This window comes from Meriones unguiculatus, chromosome 11 (genome assembly GCF_030254825.1).
Source record: "Meriones unguiculatus strain TT.TT164.6M chromosome 11, Bangor_MerUng_6.1, whole genome shotgun sequence".
Taxonomy (NCBI): Eukaryota; Metazoa; Chordata; class Mammalia; order Rodentia; family Muridae; genus Meriones; species Meriones unguiculatus.
In genome coordinates, this window is record NC_083359.1 from 106499567 (window position 1) to 106517842 (window position 18276).

Below are 18276 nucleotides of genomic sequence, written 5' to 3' on the forward strand. Positions count from 1 at the left end.
AACGTAACAATTCTCTGCTTTGTTTCCTCCCTCCCTTCCCCTTCAGAATTTCTAGGCATGGCTGAGATGTCGCTCTCAAATGCTAGCATTTGGGGCTCACAGAGGACATTCCACTGTGGCATCACTGATGCCCTCGTGTAGAATGTGATGAAATGGCTCTCCTGCTCTTCCTGTGAGCATCTTGTGACTTTAATCTGTCATTTCCGAATTCATTACTGTTATTTTAAAGATCTAAGGAAAGATCCTAATGTATCGTTCAAAGGCTTAAATCACACAGAATTAAAATTGCTCTCGTAAGCCTTAAACGGGTGATAGGATTTTTCAAGCGCTTGTGGCGAACCTGGGCTTTATCATTGGCGAGAACAGTGTCACCACAGTTAAAGTCGGTCAAACAGCAGTTCCAGAACTAAATAGTTAACACCAACTGCTGCTTAATCCAGTTCCAAAGCACTGAGAAGGGATACTCTTGATACTTTAAACCTGGCTTAAATGAAGGCTAACTGAAGTTACCCATGGATTAGAGTCTTACTAGGAATGAGCTCTGCTGAGGCACAGCTCAGTGGTAGAGCACACATGGAGTATGAGTAAGTCTCTAGGCTTAATCCTCAGTACCCAAACTAGCAAGAACAATGACTAAAACCTGTTTTCCAAAAATAGCAACTAAATTATCAAGACAGTAATTGTGTGTGTGTATGTAATTGTAATTGTATATATATTATATACAAATTGTACATACACACACACACACACACACACGTAATCACTTGGAAGAATATATCACCAGTGCTTTAAAACAGGTTTGTGGGAATTTATATTATTCAGTTCTTAACATATGTTTAGTTATTTTACCTTTTAACCTTTTTGTTGATGTCTAATTTAATTCTTAACATGATAGCTTATGTTGATATAGAGCATAGTTTAGTTTTTGACCCTTTGTAAGAATAAGGACACACTTCTATGGTTTCAGAGACACTTTCATTCAAAAAGCACTCAGCTATGTAAGTAAAGCAATGGTTTCCGAGGCTTAAGAGCCAACCAGTTCTCTTCCCATCATTACATAGCGCTGCATTGAAAATAAGGAGTAATGTTGTCGAGACAAAGTATCCATCAGCAAATGTTTGTAGTTTAGTGCTTGGAGGATCTGGCCTGAGGTTCACAAGTTCAATATGATGAGTGTTTTTCTATCAGCTTACAGAGGCTGCCTGGCTAGAGACACACGAGAGACTTTTAAGTTAGGCAAGGTGCTTGCGATAGTACCCAGCAAGAGGACTTGAACTCAGAACCCCAGACTCCTGGGTGCAGTAGCCCAGTTTTCATCACTCTGATTTTCTGGCAAGGTGGGAGGTAGAGATAGAATCTTTGTAACCTCCCAGACCAGCTAACCTGGTGTATATAGTGACAAAACACAATGAAACCTTGTCTTAAACAAAATGGAAGGCATTGACTGACAACCAGGGTCATCCTCTGCTGCCCAGTGCTTGCACTTACACACACACACACACACACACACACTGACACAATACATATATATATATATATGACACATTGTATATGCGCCCCCTATGAGAACTTTGATTTGTAACATTGTAGATTTAAATCTATTGAGTTTTTTTCAATCTTATTGGTCAGAATGGCTGTTTAGAATCTCTGTTTAATGTACTATACTATGCATTTAGGGAGCATTTATGGTGTTGTGGATGTCAGATTGTCTTGTTGGTTACCTGATCTGTTCAGCATGATCTCAGGTTTCCTGCTCATGGCTCTCTTCTCTGTGGATGCACATAACTGTGAGTGGAGTGTTCTTTGGTCTGGCTGGCCGATGAGGTCCCAGCAACTCTAGCTCAGTACAGAGAAGGTGGGTCCTGTCCACAAGTCAGGACTGCTCAAGCTTCTCTTGCTGGATCTTTGCATGAATGTCAAGCCCTCCTGTTCTTGAGCCTCTGAAAGGAGAGGTGGCTACATCTGATGATTTCTACTTACAGTCCTGGAGGAAGTTCTTCGAGGATGCTGTATCTTCGGGGCTTAAAACACTCTAGGAACATAACTTCAGAGCAAGCTGTGCATAAACCAGCAGAAACATCGGCTGGGCTCTGTCTTTGCTCAGAATTGTGCAATCCCTACTCCTCTTTTCTGACTACAATGAGAGATCTTTGGTGCTCTTCTGGAACTTCTCTACCTCATGTGTCTGCGTCAACCATTCTGACCTCCTTGCTCTTGCCTGAGCTTGCCTGATTTGCTTATGCTGAAGGGTCTGGACACAAGGCATTTCCTCTGCTCAAAACGCTGTTTTGTCTGTTCTTCTGTATCTTTTCAAGTGTTTCTTCTAGTGTTCGCCTTCCCAATCATGCCCATACCACCCCACCACTGAAAGGCCCTATCAAACTCTATCCCACCTAAACAAGGATTATTAGTGAAGGTGGAGGGAGAAGCCCTTGATGCATTCTACTGCCCAACGCAGGCTGGAATCTGGTGCAGCATTGTTTGAAAGAGCTCTCTACAGACCGTGATCAAGCATGGCCATGCTTTCCTTTAGGGGAGGCTCCCTTCTATTCAGAAGTCAGTACTTTTACATCCCTGAACTTTTGAAGCGCCAACATAAAAAAAAAGCCAAGCACCTTTGTTCAGGTATATGATAGGGGCCAGGTGGACGTTACTTAGAGGAGGAAATTAATCAAACCATTCCTGTACACATTAGGCAAACTGTTTCACTCAGAGTTAAAAAGCAGCTGGGGAGTATTAAAGTACAGGGTGCCTGCATGCTCTTTATGATTGTCTTAGCTTATGACCTTATATCGTTTTTATTTCTCTATTAAATCAAGATATATCTCATTGAGCTGCCATCCCATACGACATGGAATGTTTCATTTCGGTGTGTGCAACTAGACTCGCCCCTGATGAAAGGACACGTCTGTTTTCTGCCATGTTCCCAGTGTGGACAGCTGGGGTTCCTACTGCCATGGATGCCACAGATGAGGTGTCACTTGTGGGCACAATTTATCTCCCCAAGAGCATCAAAGCTCTAATACCAAAACCCTCTGCATACGACCTTAGTTGGAAGTCGGTTTCTGCAGATAATCACATTAGGATGAGGTCATGAGAGTGGTCCTTAATCCACTCTGACAAGTGTCCTTATGTTGTGCTTTGAATGTAAAATATCCCCCACAGGTCCCTGTGTTTGAACATTTGGTGTCCAGATGGTGGTGCTGTTTTTAATAGTTGTGGTGCCTTTAAGAGGTAGAATCTCTCTGAGCAAATGGGAGCTGTGGGCAAGCTTTGAGGTTTTAGAACCTGGCCTTACTTCCTGCCCGCTCTCTGCTTCCTGACTCTGCATGCACTGTGTCCAGCCACAGCCTTCCTGCTGTCCTGCCTCTTTCACTACAATGCAGTTTATTCCTTTTAAGCCATAAGACAAAATGAGCTCCTCTTTCCCTAAGCTGCTTTTGCAAAGTAACTAATATAAAGTAACTAATACACCTTATAGAAGGGAAAATTTGTCCAAAGACAGGAAGAATGTTACCTGAAGATTGGAACTGTTCTGCCAAAAATCAGAGAATCCCAAAGACTGCTGAGAAGCCACCAGAAGCAAAGACAGAGGCACATGCTCATACTAGCTCATAGCCCTGTGGAGAACCCATCCCTGTACCACTTTGATTTTGGACTTGTAGCTGGGACTGAGACAAATTTCCGCTGTTGAAGCCACCCAGCTTGTGACACTTTATTCCAGCAGCCATGGCATGGGAGTGTAGAGACTCTTTGATTCAGCAGACTAGAGTAAGCGCAAAGCAGCAAGCCACGCAGGACGCCTTAGACAGGAAAGCGACTGGGGTAGAAGCAAAGGGGCACTCACTTCTGCTCACGAGGTGAGGCAACCGTCCAACCCATGCGTCCAGTTATGCCGCTGTGGATAATGGCAGCCTGAGACTAATATGCCACAGGACACTAGCTGTGACCAGCTGTGACCGGGAAGTGTGCCAAACACTCACCTGTGGAAATCAACGAATTTCTTCACTTTATAGATGACACTTGAGCGGATTATCATGGTAGAGCCACAGAGGCTGCTGTAGAAGTTCTTCAGTTTCTTCTAGAATCAACCCAAGATTCCAAGTCATTTTGTCATCCTTTTTGTTTATTTTTGAAAATATTTGTTTTTCTTTTATATGGATAGATGTTTTGCCTGTATGTATATCCGTAGACCATGTACCGCTAGTTCCTTGAGAGGCCACCAGATGCTACTGGAACACCTGGAGCTGTAGTTACAGAAGGCTGTAAGGTGCATGTGAGTGCTGGGAACCAGAGCCAGGTCTCCTACAAGAGCAACAAGTGCTCGTAACCTCTAAGCCATTTCTCCAGCCTCATATTGTTAAATCATATTTTGCCATACAAGCTGTAAGCTCTGTGGCAACTTCATAATGTCTATTTGTTGGATGAGTAAGTGAACCCAGAGGTTTTAATCTAGGATTTATGTGAAATAACAGTTTTTTATGAGTTTTTAGGTAGACATGATTGTACCATTTGGACTAGGCAGAAAAACAGGGTGTGGGGATCAAATGATCTTATCTGTCTTCTTAAACCCACTCTTTGTCATATAAAATTTTGCCAGTTAATTTCTAATCTTGAACCACTAGATTATTATAACAGAGATGAAAATACCTTGAAAATGTATTGTAGCTGTAAGGCAATGTAGGCATGCTTCCTAGCATGTGTGTTTCATGAGCTCATTTGTTGCTCCCCTCCATCTCTTTCCCTCTTTCTCCTGAAGCCAAGGGTTGACCTCAGGGTCTTGTACATGCCAGGCAAGCTCTTTATCACTGGGCTACAACCCCTAAACATGGCTCTTGGTGTAACACCACAAATATTTTTCTGTACATCCAAACTCTCCCACCGCATGGCGGGTGCAGCTGAGTTGACTTTCTCCTAGTACTGCTGAGATGTGAACTGTGTCCCAGATAATGCCTGTCTTCTTGTGCTCTTTATCTATGGAATAGCCATATTCATGAACATAACTGAGGAGTGCGCATTCCTTCCTGGTCCCGAGAGGGTAAAAATGGGGAAGTTTTGTCACCAGGATCTTGCTTGGAAGTTCTCTTGGCCTCCTGGTCCTTGTAATCTCTGTTAGAAAACGTCAAAGGGAACACCCAGAGCACGGTGTGCGGGAGAGAGATGGCTCGTTACAGAGTAGGGTTGGTGCACTCTCAGGGACTGGGAGTGGACAGTGGCCAAAGTGGTCATTATGCTGATCTGCAGTTTTAACAAGTTTTATATTATTTTTGATGTCTCTAAAATGGGCAACTTTTTCTAAGCAGCATTTTTTTTGTTTTTGTCCAGGTGATTGACAGGTCCGTTTAGATTGACTCAGATGGGAGGAAAAGTGTATGTCTCTGTCCTTTGTCAGAGAGCCTCAGCTAGATAATAATCATATAAGTTTTGTCCAGAAATATAACTTAGATCCCTGACTATTGACCCATAATTCAGCCCTCTAGTCTTATTTTTACAAGCTGTTTTTTATGTGTGTGAGGGGTCGACCTTTCATGACCCCCAAGCTTGTTACTACCCAACTCAATACCTGACAATTTGCATATGACCTTGATCCTCAGCCTTCTCTCCTGTGCTGTATTGCCATTCTCTGCTGCTCTAGTTTCATTTCTTTTGCTTGGATAAGATTCGCCAAGACTACCCATCTTGAGGGAGAAAGTTTATTTTAGGTCACAACTTCAGGTGATAGACCGTTACTGCAATGAAGTCACAGCTGCAGAAGCTTCAGAGCTGGTGGCAGAACATCTACAGTCAAGAGCAGAGAGAAACGAATGCACGTGTGCTTGGTGCTCAGCCAGTGCTCTCTTCTCTTAACCAGTTCAGGGTGCCCAGCCTAGAGAATGGTGCCACCCACGGTCAGGCTGGGGCTTCTCACCACAGTTAACCCTGTTAGAAATATGTCCCAAAGATATGCCTGAAGGCCAACCTGATTTAGACAGTCCTTCACTGAGGCTCTTCCTGGGTGGTTTTACGTTACGTCAGGTTGACCATTAAATCTGACCATCACAGCAGACATAGACCAATCATAAACAGTCAGAAATACCAGATCCCCGACACCAGTGGTTCTTTCATTAGTTTGTAGGAGAAGTGCTTACAATATATCCGGCCCAAAGGTCGTGGGCTGCATGAGTCATTTAAATGTGAATGTCTGCCTTAGCTTATCCTGTCTGGCATCTGCTTTCAAAGGCTATATATCACTCAGGCTCTCTTAATGTTCATACATGATTTTATCATAGTTTTCCAAAATTGTATAAGCTTATCAAAATACATTATACATCCATTTATATATATCATGTCCAGTACTTTAGAGTTCATGAGATCTGGAGAATCACTTCATTGTGAAGGAATATTCCCAATTATCTCCCGGGACTGACATATATATGAGTATATTCAAATATGCACATTGCTCAGACTAAGAGCACTGAAAACTGATTTGAAATCCTGATAATGAAAACAACAAAATGTCAGCAAAATGCTAAGTTATGTAGGGGCAGTAAAACAATAGAAATACCATAAGTAGCTTCACTCTTGCAAAACAAGCAATAATGTCTAGATAGAACACGCGACATTTGAAAAACCTATGTTTCGACTGATAACACTCTTGGGTTGAGAACAGTGCTATAAAATAAGAAGCCCGAACCACTAGTGTTAATAGGCAAAGAGCACTGGTCAGGAGAAAGAGACAGCGTGCCATTGTTAGCATTTAAGAGTTCATTTCTGTCTTCTTTATCCTAACTTTCCCGTGTAGCGTTATAAGCAAGAATCAGACAGCGGCCCGTATGTTCTACAGATAAGGCAGATATTTTATACTTCAGGTATTAAGTTTTTCTTGCACTATCAGAAGCAAGTGCCTGGAAGTGAGGTTTTTGATTTTTAGGAGGCTAGCTGGTTTCTGCTCGAAGAAATCACAAGCCCTTGAGATACCAACCTGAGCAACCCTGCTGTCATCAAGGCTGTGGGAGGGGTCAGCTTTGGGAAGCAAGGAGCTGCCCATGTAAATCCCATTGGTGATTTAACAAACAGCAGGGAAGGGGCCAGACCTGAGCAGGAGAAAGGGCTATTGGTGCTACTTTTCTGCAGAGGAAGGCTACCTGGCCAAGCAAAGGGAAGGTCTTTCCAGATCTCACAGGGTCCAGAAAGACAATTTGGATTTCTTAACATCCTTCTCCCAGTTCCTTACATTCTCTCACAGTACGTGGTGGAGGAGGAAACCGCTGGTTAGGAAGTGTGTTCAGCCTTCTCAGGTCATTATCCTAAGCACCTTTCATGAACAGGCATAAGACATCTCCCCACCCCCCAAAAAAACCTTAAGATGGGCTCGGCCAGAAGTCATATACAGTCTCTCCTTCTTACACTTCCTGAATTAAGGGGGATGCTATAATGTGTAGCCTAAATAGAAGTTAGTAAAGGGAGTCATATCAACACATTCCATCCAGCTTGGGGTCTGTGCCTCTGCAGTGTGTACGTCAGAGGTCACCACTCCACCTGCTGCGGGCAAAGGCAATGCGCCCACTCTGGCTCCTCCAGGGAGGGAAGGCCAGATGTGGGCATGCTTGCTGGTGTACATGGGTGTTGAAGGAAGTGAGGCAGCTGTTCATTTCCTGCAGGAACACTCTGCATTTCTGCAGGGCCGCCTCGAGGAGCTCTTGAGAGACCAAGCATTTTGGTGTTATCACAAGGGGTTCATTATGCCAAGGGAATCAATTCAGCCTGACTTTAATGGGCTGGGGAGTGGAGCTTCCATGTAGCCCCATGACAAAGAGAATGTAAAGTGGCTGGTATTTACTGGGCTTTCTCTCCTTAATTATGCCTGTCCTTAATATTCTACTGTTAGTGCCTTTAATGTTTTCTCTTCTCCACGTTTTTGGCATTTTTATGATTTGCAGTTTCATTCTAAATGGGCACATGTCATAATGTCATCTAATTTTATTGATAAAAAAAAAAGCCCCTGTTTCCTGTGGCTTTTGGCCAAGGCATACTATTACTTATCATTCTATTTTTTCCCCCAGATTATGTAGCCTGTGTAATGTAAAGTAAAAGATTGTTTCCCATTTGAAAGAGAGATTTAGTGCTCTCTTGCCATCTCGTTGGGGAAGTGGATAGTGAGTCCCAGAGTCAGAGTCTTGACATTTAAAAATATCTCTGGCCAATTGAGAGTGCTTGGCAAAGGTTGGTTGAATGGATGAATGAATGAATGGTATTAGCATTCGAGTTGGGGTAGGGGGGAGTGGGTGTGTGCAGGCCTATGCAAGTCCGCCTCTATGCGCGAGATGTCATTCCTCCAGCGCTGCCCACCTTTTATCTATTTGTTTATTTTGAGACAGGGTCTCTCACTGATTTGGAGCTCACCAAGGAGCCCAGGATGGCAGGCCTGTGAGCCTCAGGTATCCTCCTGTCTACCTCCACAGCTCTGGGCTTAGCACTGCCCAACACATTTTATGTGGGTTCTAGGAATCTATTAAGCTTTCTCTCAGCCCTATTCTTGCTAACAGTAGGCCAGCAGGGGTTTCTGTCCCCACTTCCTGCTGGGAGGAGCCTCAGCACTTCTGTGTTAAGTGAATACATGATGTGGTGACATAAAACTAAAATGTAAACATTCTCACCTGTCGGTTACTCCTGCACTATTTCACTTCTCAGGAGCTCAGTATGTGCTCACTGCTGCTTAGCATTGGATATGCGTCCCACTGTGTGTCACTGCTGCATATTGCATAGGCATCCCCTTCTTCCTTTCCTCACCTGGGTCTCTTCCTTCCTTTTCCCTCTTGGTCAAGTCTGAATGAGACACACAGAGTCAAGGAAGGAAGTGTGCCAGCACCCTCATTTCAAGCCATACCCCAGGGTTTGTTTCTAGTAACTATGAATCCAGTCCATTCCAGTTTCAGCAGGAAACTCTCCAAGCAAGGAATAAACTTCTCATTGTTTTGTAAAGAAAAGCCCCTGAAAAGGCCAAGGCTTGTTTTTTCTCAGTGGTCCAGACATTGAATCTTGGCTTTTAGTAGGCTCCGCCCCTCTATCTCTGCTGTTCTCTGCTGTATGCAATGGTGAAGGGCAATAGAGAAAATAGCGCTGAGATTAGGAAACAAGACTAGTCACAACACAACCAGAAGGCCAGGGCAAAACAGACTCACCAGATACAGGAAATGCTGTGAGCCACTCTTAAAATGCTGACCTCATTGGTTTGTTCATGTTGTTAACGTCTAGATACATTGTGAGCAACTAGGGGCTTGCAAGTAAATAAGATTTAGGTCCTACTTGAAGAAGATAAAATACTTTTAGTGTGAGGAATGTCAAGATAGGTCATGAGTGCCATACCTAACATTGAAGTTGGAAGGCTCTGGATACAGCCCTTGACAAAAGGACTCAATATCCCATGCCTTGCCTTGGAAGTGTGCATTTCACAGAAGGAGAGTAAAGGAAGCCAGAGCCATGAATCACAGGATGGCATCGGTTCTGCAAAGGAGTGTGGACCTCATCCTGAAGGCCAAGAGGAGCTACTGGAAGGCTTTGAACAGGACAGTGATGTTTTGGGGAGATACTTTGGTAATACCCGGAGAGGAGTAAATTCACCAGCACGGACAGTCAGGAGGTTGGCAGAGGAATACAAAGTAGCAAGAGTGTTGCCTTCCTGAAACCAGCATAGAGGATGATACCCATAGGGGATTATGAAGAGAGTGGAGGGATGGACCTGGTTGCTACACTGGGTACAAAAAAGTAAGGAGGATCTTGGGTCTCCTAACTTCGTGTGAAGGACTCTGAGAAGTCTCAGAGTGATCTGTAAGCACAGGCCAGTGCTCCTAAAAGCCTCCAGATCAACATCTCCGAAGGCCGGTGCTATCTTTCATCTCATCACAGTGGACTGTGGCAAAGGTGTGTGGGATCCTGTACAGCTCTGCAGAAATTCTGCAAAGGACCACAGAGGGTTGCAGGCACATGCCAAGACTACTGAGCAGTTTGAGATGAGCTGAGGTTTGTCAGATAAAAAGTTAAGATCCATTTCCCAGGGCTGGGGGGATAGCTCCACCAGGAAAGTGCTTGTCTTGCAAGCATAGGGCCTAAAAGGAAAGCCCCAGAATCCATGCAAGAAACAGCAGAGGATTGTGTTGCTGGTTTTTAAGTCCAGCTCCGAGGAGGCAGAGATAGGAGGATCCCTGGGGCTCCCTGACCAGCTGGCAGAGGCAGCTTGGTAAGACTCAGGCAGTGAGAAACTGTCTCTCCAGACAAGGATGCCAGGGACTGAGTGATGCCACATGAGGCTGTTCTTTGGGCTCCATACATACATGTACACATGGCTGCCATATGAACACTCATGCACATACACACGGTTATTTCTTAATGTTCTTTGTGAGTAAGTTCAGTCACAATAGTTGTTTTGTCTCTGTGTGTGCTTACTATGAGTTGAGTGTGTGTATGTGTGTTCTGTGTGCATGTGTTGTGTTTGTGTGTTTATATGTGCATGCATGCATGCAGATAATCCTTCTTCTAGGTCCATATCACTGGAGAAGATCTCCCTTAGTACCTCTAAGATGGTCTGGTACTTGTGAAATGGATAAGTAGCAACTGGGAAATAGCGACACAGTCATTTTCTACTAAAGCAAGCCAAACAGTGCATGGGTAATGATTTGTGTTAGTGCCACAATCTAAACTAAATTTGAACTGGTGACTTCAACATGAGCAGCCCCGTAGCCCATTGCCAGTCTCCTGAGACACATAATCTATGGTAAACATTTGTGCTATAATTGTACATGGCTGTAATTACAGCATGTGGGAGGCAGAGGTGGGAGGATCAGGGGTTCAAAGCTAGCCTTGGCTCCATAGTTTGAGGTCAGCCTGGGCTACATGGAACACCTTTACCCCTCCATTCTCAAAAGGAAAATAAGAATAAAATTGTTGTTTTAATAACTTACTATGGGAACTGTAGCCAGCAAAGCCATGGTTAAAATTTAAAAAGTCACATTAAAAACTCAGCAATGCACTACACATTAAAAAAAAATCCTCTATAAGGAATAAAATGTGAATGAAAGAAATGATTCATTTTATTGGGGTAATTAAAACAGCGTCTCCTGTTTTCATCCATCATACTCATGAAATAAAAAATATGTTGAGGGAAAGTGCTATTTACCTGGAGATGAAATTTAACATATGAGGCAGATAAAAGTTGGTTTTTTTCTAGAGGAAGAAACTGAAAATGAGCTGCAGATCATAATTCCAGTAGAAACTCATCATTATGGACCAGGAGTTGGGGTGAGATCATTGTGGAATGGGAGCCAGAGTGAGCGCAATCTCTACCCAATATTTTTTTTTTTTGAGGCACAAATGTAGCCAGGAGTGACTCATTCAACAGGGTGCCTCAGAGGCAGAGGGTCCTGGATATAAATGGTCAAGGCTGCAGTAAGGGAACGGCGTAACCTTGGATTCGCCCCCTCATCTCCCGGTGAGTTCAGAGGAATCCACTCCTGTGATTCTGCTCTGTGCCTTCTGCTCTGCAGGGCGACTTCAGGTGACTCAGCCAGCTCTTGCATCTGCCCGTCTCTACTCCCATACTGCAACTAATAGAACTTTCCTTCCTGCAGACCGGCTAGCTAGAAGGAACATGGAGTGTGGTGAATACATGTGGACTCTGCTCCCTGTGCTCCCCTAAGAACGGGCGAGGGCAGCTAGAACTGGGGTCTTGGTGCCTACTAGAGAAGGGAGGAGAAGGCAGGGAGTCAATAAGGAAGGGCTGACTTTCCCTCGCTTTTTGTTTTTTACTGTGCAGGGGTGGCAGTATGGGATCCCAGAAAGAGAATGAAATTTCTAAAAATCTGGGTCCGGTTCTCTGGGGCTAACTGTCTTATTTGCAGATATGTTTTAGAAAGACGAGTCAAACCATTCATTCATCAGCTACTAATTGTGTTTTCGCTTATCGCCAATGATCCTGGAGTTAGCATTGAAAGTGGGTTCCCACTTTCATGGAACTTACATTCTGCTTGGCAATGGCATAAAACCACTGGACAAATAGAAGGTGGGCAGTGAGGGACAGGGTGAGAAGTGAGAGGACAAACAGAGGCGATGTTTAGAGGTGGGGATTGAGGGGGAACCTGTTTGTTAAGACCTGTGACTGAAAGGGGTTATGGAGACATTCAGCTCAGTACATGGCTCACAGTCAGCCACTGGCCAGAGCTGACTGATGGCACTATCCTGACAGTGGTGTGTGCCCTCTGTGTGCTCCCTGTCAATCTGTGTCATAGGTGAAGTACAGGCACTTTGATTTAGGGTGTATTTATAGTGGAATTCTATATCTGCATATACAAAAAATTAATATTTATTTGCAGTTCAATTCTGGAGGTAGCTAACAATGTTTCGTGGAAAATCAGAATAAGTTAAATGCTTCATGTAGACAAATATCTCACATGAATATCCTTTCCCCCATCAATAGAATTAAGTAAGCCTCTGAGCCCATTGACTTTGTGTCAGGCAGCATTCTGGGTCCTGGGGAACAAAGCATAGACTAGAGCCTCGGCCTTCAGGGAGCTTCTGCTCTTTTCCCCTAATAACTCATGACTCTCCCACTATTGGTTTTAATAGAACCGTCAGGGGGGATTTATATGCTGACGAGGCTCTGAGAGTTTAGAAAAACAAGCTGCACTCAAGTGTTAACTTTGATGTTTGTTTAGTTTTATAAAATATGTAAGAGGCTTTTCCATTAGTGAATAAGACTTTCAAAAAGCTTTCAGAATCTCATGTCATGAGTAGTTAAATATCACTAAAGGAGAGTCTCAAAGCCTGGCAGCTCAGAAGCTTAAGTACTGCATGCGGTTTGGATGCCTGGCCAAAGTGAAGCCCCCATTCCCATCCGATTTGAGGCCACACCGGTCCAACTCATTCATTTCATCTGAAAAAAAAAAAATCCAGACTGCACAGGGCTCCACGTCCACTGAGCAGCTCTCTGCTATTCCGCCGCCTTGTAAGCAGCAAAGCACCCCATAGCATGCTAGGAAAAGTTAGGGGCAAACTGCACAAACAAGGCATGGGCACAAGTAGGGGTTAATTAAGTACCACAAGCAAGACACACCCAGGGATTCTTTTTGAAAGTATTTGCAGCAAACTGAACCCTGGGACCACATAAGATACTTTCTTACTGGCGCACCCTGAATTTCTCCCACATAGCCATGATTTATTTATGGTATTTTACCGTCATCCTTTACCTTTTAGTCTTCAGAAGAATTTCATCTATCCTTCTCTATTTCACACACACACACACACACACACACACACACACAGACACACACACACACGTGTTTGTACATATGGAATTTATACAAACATATATATTTATTCCATATGTATATCACATATATCAAATGTGCACATACCAGATAGATAAATAGATATAGATATATGGAACACACATACATACACACACTCACTCACACTTAGTCATTGGTTGTCTTCCCAAAAAGCCCCGAGAGTGTGGACATTGTGTTCTGTTCACCCTTGTCTACTCAGAGGTGCTCTGAAGCGGGGCAGGGGGGGGGCATGAATATTTGCTAAATTCTTGAATTTTTCTAATGATGGACAGTAAGGACAGCAGCAGCAACAGGGTCTTGGGATTCAGGGGAGCTTCCCTGAAGACAGAATCACGTGAAATCCAAGCAACTCTCCTCTGCTCAGGGGACAGTGTACCTGCTACACTTTGCAGGGTCATAAATGAAATGGACAAGAAGTGGTTCCGTGCAAACTGTGACACAAGTGTGGCTCTGTTTCAGACATTAAAGGGACATTATGGTGGAGGTAACAAGTCTTTTACACGGTGGATTTTTAAGTGTTTTCCTTTCCTGTTTGTTTTTGAAATTTGAATGCCAGGTACTGTTACCCACTGCTACAGCAGGACCCATTGTTTCTAATGACAATAAACCTGTGTTGTAGGGGCTTGGGGAGAGCACACTGTGGTCTGCACGGCTCCCAAAGCGTCCACTTTGATTCCATTTCTTGCCCGTGTTGCCCTTTGGGTTGCACTCTTTGATGACAACACCGGCAGTGTCTGAGAGGTTAAGCCTGAAAGCAGACTCTTGTTGGAAAATATCTAATGATATTCCATTATGAGTTTACATAATTTGATTTATGACACAGGGTCTCATGTAGGCTGTTCTCACCCCAGAACCCACATGTAGGTGAAGATGATTTTGAATTCCTTATTCCTCTGCCTCCCTCTCCTGTGTGCTCTGACCACAGGCATGCACTACCACAGCCTGTGTGATGTGGTACCAAAGACCAAACCCGAGGCTCTGAGCCTGCTGGGCAAGTACTCCAAACTGAGCCACGTGTCCAGCCGAAGCTCACATGGTTTTAAGACCCACTGATTCCCGAGTGTAAAAGAAACCGTCTTAGTGTGCTATGAACTACCTAAGTGAAAGCAGACTATTTTTTTTTAAAGTAAATATTAGGAAACTGTTCAATGATTAGGAATAGAGAAATTTCCAGAACTCCTTACAGAAAAAGACTTGTCAGCGATCTGTTTCGGGGGTTCAGGCAGAAATCTGTAGCATCTGGGTGAATATAAATGGGATACAAGCCATAGCTCAGCAGGTGAATACAGGTGTGTGTGTGTATGTGTGTGTGTGTGTGTGTGTGTGTGTGGACATACAGCTGAAGGCATTTTAATGTTCTATTTTGATGCTGTCAAAGTGTTGAGGTTTCTCTTTCACTAATGGTGCCTACAAAGTATGTTTTCACTTATTAGTTGTTCATTTTATTAGGAGTCAAAGCCTTGCAATGGATGAGTTTCTCTTTTGAATTAGCTCACTAATTATATTTAGTTTTGTATTGTGTGAAATTAACCACTCTCCAATTTTTAGAAGAGAAATTTTATGAAGATATGTATCAAAGTACCTATTTTTGTGTTGAAAGTGTAATTGCTACAATTCTATCCAATGGCAATTAACTGTGATTAACTCTTATCTATTCCAAAGAAAACAATGACTTGAGACACTTTGAAGATATTATACACACAGGCACACACACACACAATATGTGGGTAGTATTAGTTATGTTTCTCTTGTTCTGATGAAATATCACGATTAAAAACCATTTATAGAAGAAATGGTTTATTTTGGCTCAGTGTTCCAGAGAGCTGGAGTCCATACTGTCAGGAAAGGCATGAGCTGTAGGCAGGAGGAGGAGATGGCTGATGATCCATCTACTCACTCACAGCAAGCAGAAGGAGGGTATGGGGTAAAAACCTTCAGAGCGCACCTCCAGTGATGCATTTCCTCTAGTGAGGGCGTGTCTCCTAATGGTCCATAACCTCCATAAACAGCCACCAGTGGGGCCAGTGGGGGACCAAATGAGCCTGGGGGATTCCCATCTAAACCACCACAAGGGTGTTTTTTTTTTTTCCTTATCCACATTTATTTATTTTCTCATTCAATTTTACTGGAATAATTTTTCGTAATAGATCCTCTTCCTCAGGATGTGGTAAATTACTGGTATTAGAGCAGAAGGCAGCCCCAGTGGCACCTAGTGCTGCTCTCCCAAATGCACAGATTCACCTAGGAAAACAACCAAAATGACACTTGACAAGTCAAGTGCAGGGAAAGCTGTAACTGCTGTTTACCACACCAGAGAACTGAAGGATAGGGTGACAAGTCCAGTGATGTAACGAGGGGGCAGTGATGCGTGACAGGTCCCGGGAGAGCGCACTGCTCCTGCAGCGCTTCAGAGTTTATTCCCAGCCTTCACACCAGGTGGCCTCCACCTGCCCGAAGCTCCATCTCCAGGGGATATGGTGCCCTCTTCTGGCCTTCTTTGGCACCTACACCTATGTGCACATACGTAGCACATACAGGTACACTTACATAATTAAAAATCTATTTTTTTAAAAGGAACCCATTAGTATGAGAGATCATGTACAGAAGCAGAGTAAGGTGAAAGGCAGACACTCACAGTCTAAAAAGTCTCTAGAGGGATGACACAGGACATACATTCCAATAACAGTTTTTATTTCAAATCTCCTATCCAAGAAAACTAGAAAAAGGGAGAAGCTGATAGGCGTAAATACAAGAAACAATAATTGTGCACTTCTTTGTTTTTCCTTATTTCCCATTCTCTCTCTCTCTGTCTGTCTCTGTCTCTGTCTCTCTCTCTCTCTGTCTGTCTCTGTCTCTCTCTCTCTGTTTATGTTTATGATGAGGCTTGCCTCTCACAGCACTTGGTTTGAGTTCCCATAGAAACAGACACCAAGACAAAGACTCTAGGCCAGGTTATATATGGAGAGGTGATGCCAGTAGAATACAACAGAGAATGGGGAGTAGATGCTGTTCACAGGTTGTCTCTGGATAATGGTACCCTACTGGGAATTTCAGAAAGGTCAGAGTGACCCCACCAAAGATGGCAGGAGATGGAATATCCCACAGTTCCCTTTCAGTCACCCATTGGATACGAGTACAATAGGGGATGGATTCCCTGGCACATTTTTACAGCTGTACAGTCATCATCACAGTAGATGGAGAATGGACCAAAGTCGCAGATGATGGTCAGCATGCTCTGGACTGGAAGGAAATTGGGAACTTAAAACCCCGGCTCTATCAAGGGAGTGCTAACATTCCCAGACTTAAGCTTAAAGGGCAGAAATGCTAGTAGATGAGAACCCCATCAAACCTTTGACCCAGACTCCACAGCAGGGTCTAGATGGGAGGCTTACAGGAAGCCCACAGAGTATTAAGTAAGATGACAATGACCACCTTTAGTATCTTTAGTACCAGAGAGATGAGTCACAGGTTAAGTTAATGTTCGGTGTTAGAAGCATTTCCAAGCAGGCCAGGAAGCAGGAGGAGGCATCAGCCATGGTGTTTCCGTCCCTGGAGACTCACAGGCCTTCATATAGTCCACTCTCCTGTGGGTGCATCTGTCCATCCATCCGTGTTCTCTCTTTGGCTCTGCACAAGACAGAGTATAAAATCAAAATACATCTGTGCACTCTTTCTTTAGCCATGCAAGAGATGGAATGTAAAGTTAGAGCTGTAAAATTAGGCACATGGGTGGATGTGTTTGTTCAGAATAGGGAAGAAAACCACAACAAATTTTTAATTTAACAAAGCTTACAAATATCACACTTAAAAAGCCAGAAAAACAAAATTTTAATTAGCCATCTGATAGTTTTCCTTAATTTTTTTTCTTTTCTGCTACATGCTCTCTGATTGCCTCTTCATACACCAGCCATGATTTTGTAATCCCATTTCCTACGAAGAATAGAAATATAATTTAGTCTTTCCTCTACTATGTTGATTGGAGTTTTAAAGAACCACCATTGCTATAGTTTTAAAAGGCTTCTTCAGCTAGATTACTTCCTACTGGGCATGTTATGTACATTTTTGGAATTATTGTCAACATTTCTAGAAAACTCTATCAAACTCCTTTCATGTATAAGCTATGAGATGACGAGATTTTTTTGTTTTTGAGGTTTGCATCTGGCTTAGTACATTTGAGAACTTCTTTCTTTGCTCATGATGTTATGTATTCAAGATTCAGTCTTCCAAGCTCTACTGTCTACTGCTTCATCTCTGGGCCTGTGATTTTTAACTCTTGTAGGGAGGTGTTGAAAAGAGAGAAACAGTCCTGTGAGTTAATATCAGTCCATGGGAACCATAAAGAATAATTTGTTCTACATGGAAATGCTTATGATCCATGAAAATATAAACTGGTAAACCAGAATTAAATACATTAACAACACAATTTGCCTTCAGCCAAATTCTAACAAGGTGTGCTTATGGTCACACCTAGGCCACCTAAGCCAGGGGAAATATGGAGGAGAGTTCAGAAATTAATTGTAGTTAAAATGTATTGCTGAAGAACAGTCTAGAAAGATGTGCGCCCACATGTAGAGTGTAGAGGGCATTCTGTAGCGAGGAGGCTTGATGTTTGGACAGCTTAGCTTTGGAGTCAGCTTGTCTTTGCCTATGGCATTGGGTTTGGAAGCTAACATTTGGCTTTGCCTGTGTAACACCCTGTCTGGGAGATGAGGGTTCTAACTCTCAATGCTTATCAGCATTGACTACATATTGCTGAGTCCTTTGTTCCCCTTCCTTGTATGTGGTAGCTGCTATTATACTTGGAAGCCCTTCCTTATCCAACCTTGTTCTCCCGGACCAGCTCAAAGATTTGAGTGCCTTTGTCCTCTGAGGGCTTTTTCACCTGCTGTTCCCAGTGTTCCTTGTGAATGATAAGATCATGGTAGTTGATAAGCAATACCTGACAAAGGGCTTCAAA

The 18276-nt window shown here is 43.4% G+C and overlaps 1 protein-coding gene across 11 annotated transcripts in view; it reads left to right on the top strand.

Moving 5' to 3' along the window:
- Esrrg (estrogen related receptor gamma) overlaps positions 1 to 18276 on the top strand; it is a 612722-nt gene that overhangs the window by 122997 nt on the left and 471449 nt on the right. Inside the window, exon 1 of one of the 11 annotated variants that reach the window (XM_060364898.1) lies at positions 11444 to 11464. The exons of the other annotated variants lie outside the window; for them this stretch is intronic. The gene's annotated coding sequence lies outside the window, so the exon portion shown is untranslated. Of the gene's footprint in view, positions 1 to 11443; positions 11465 to 18276 lie in introns of those variants that run through there. 11 annotated transcript variants of the gene reach the window in all.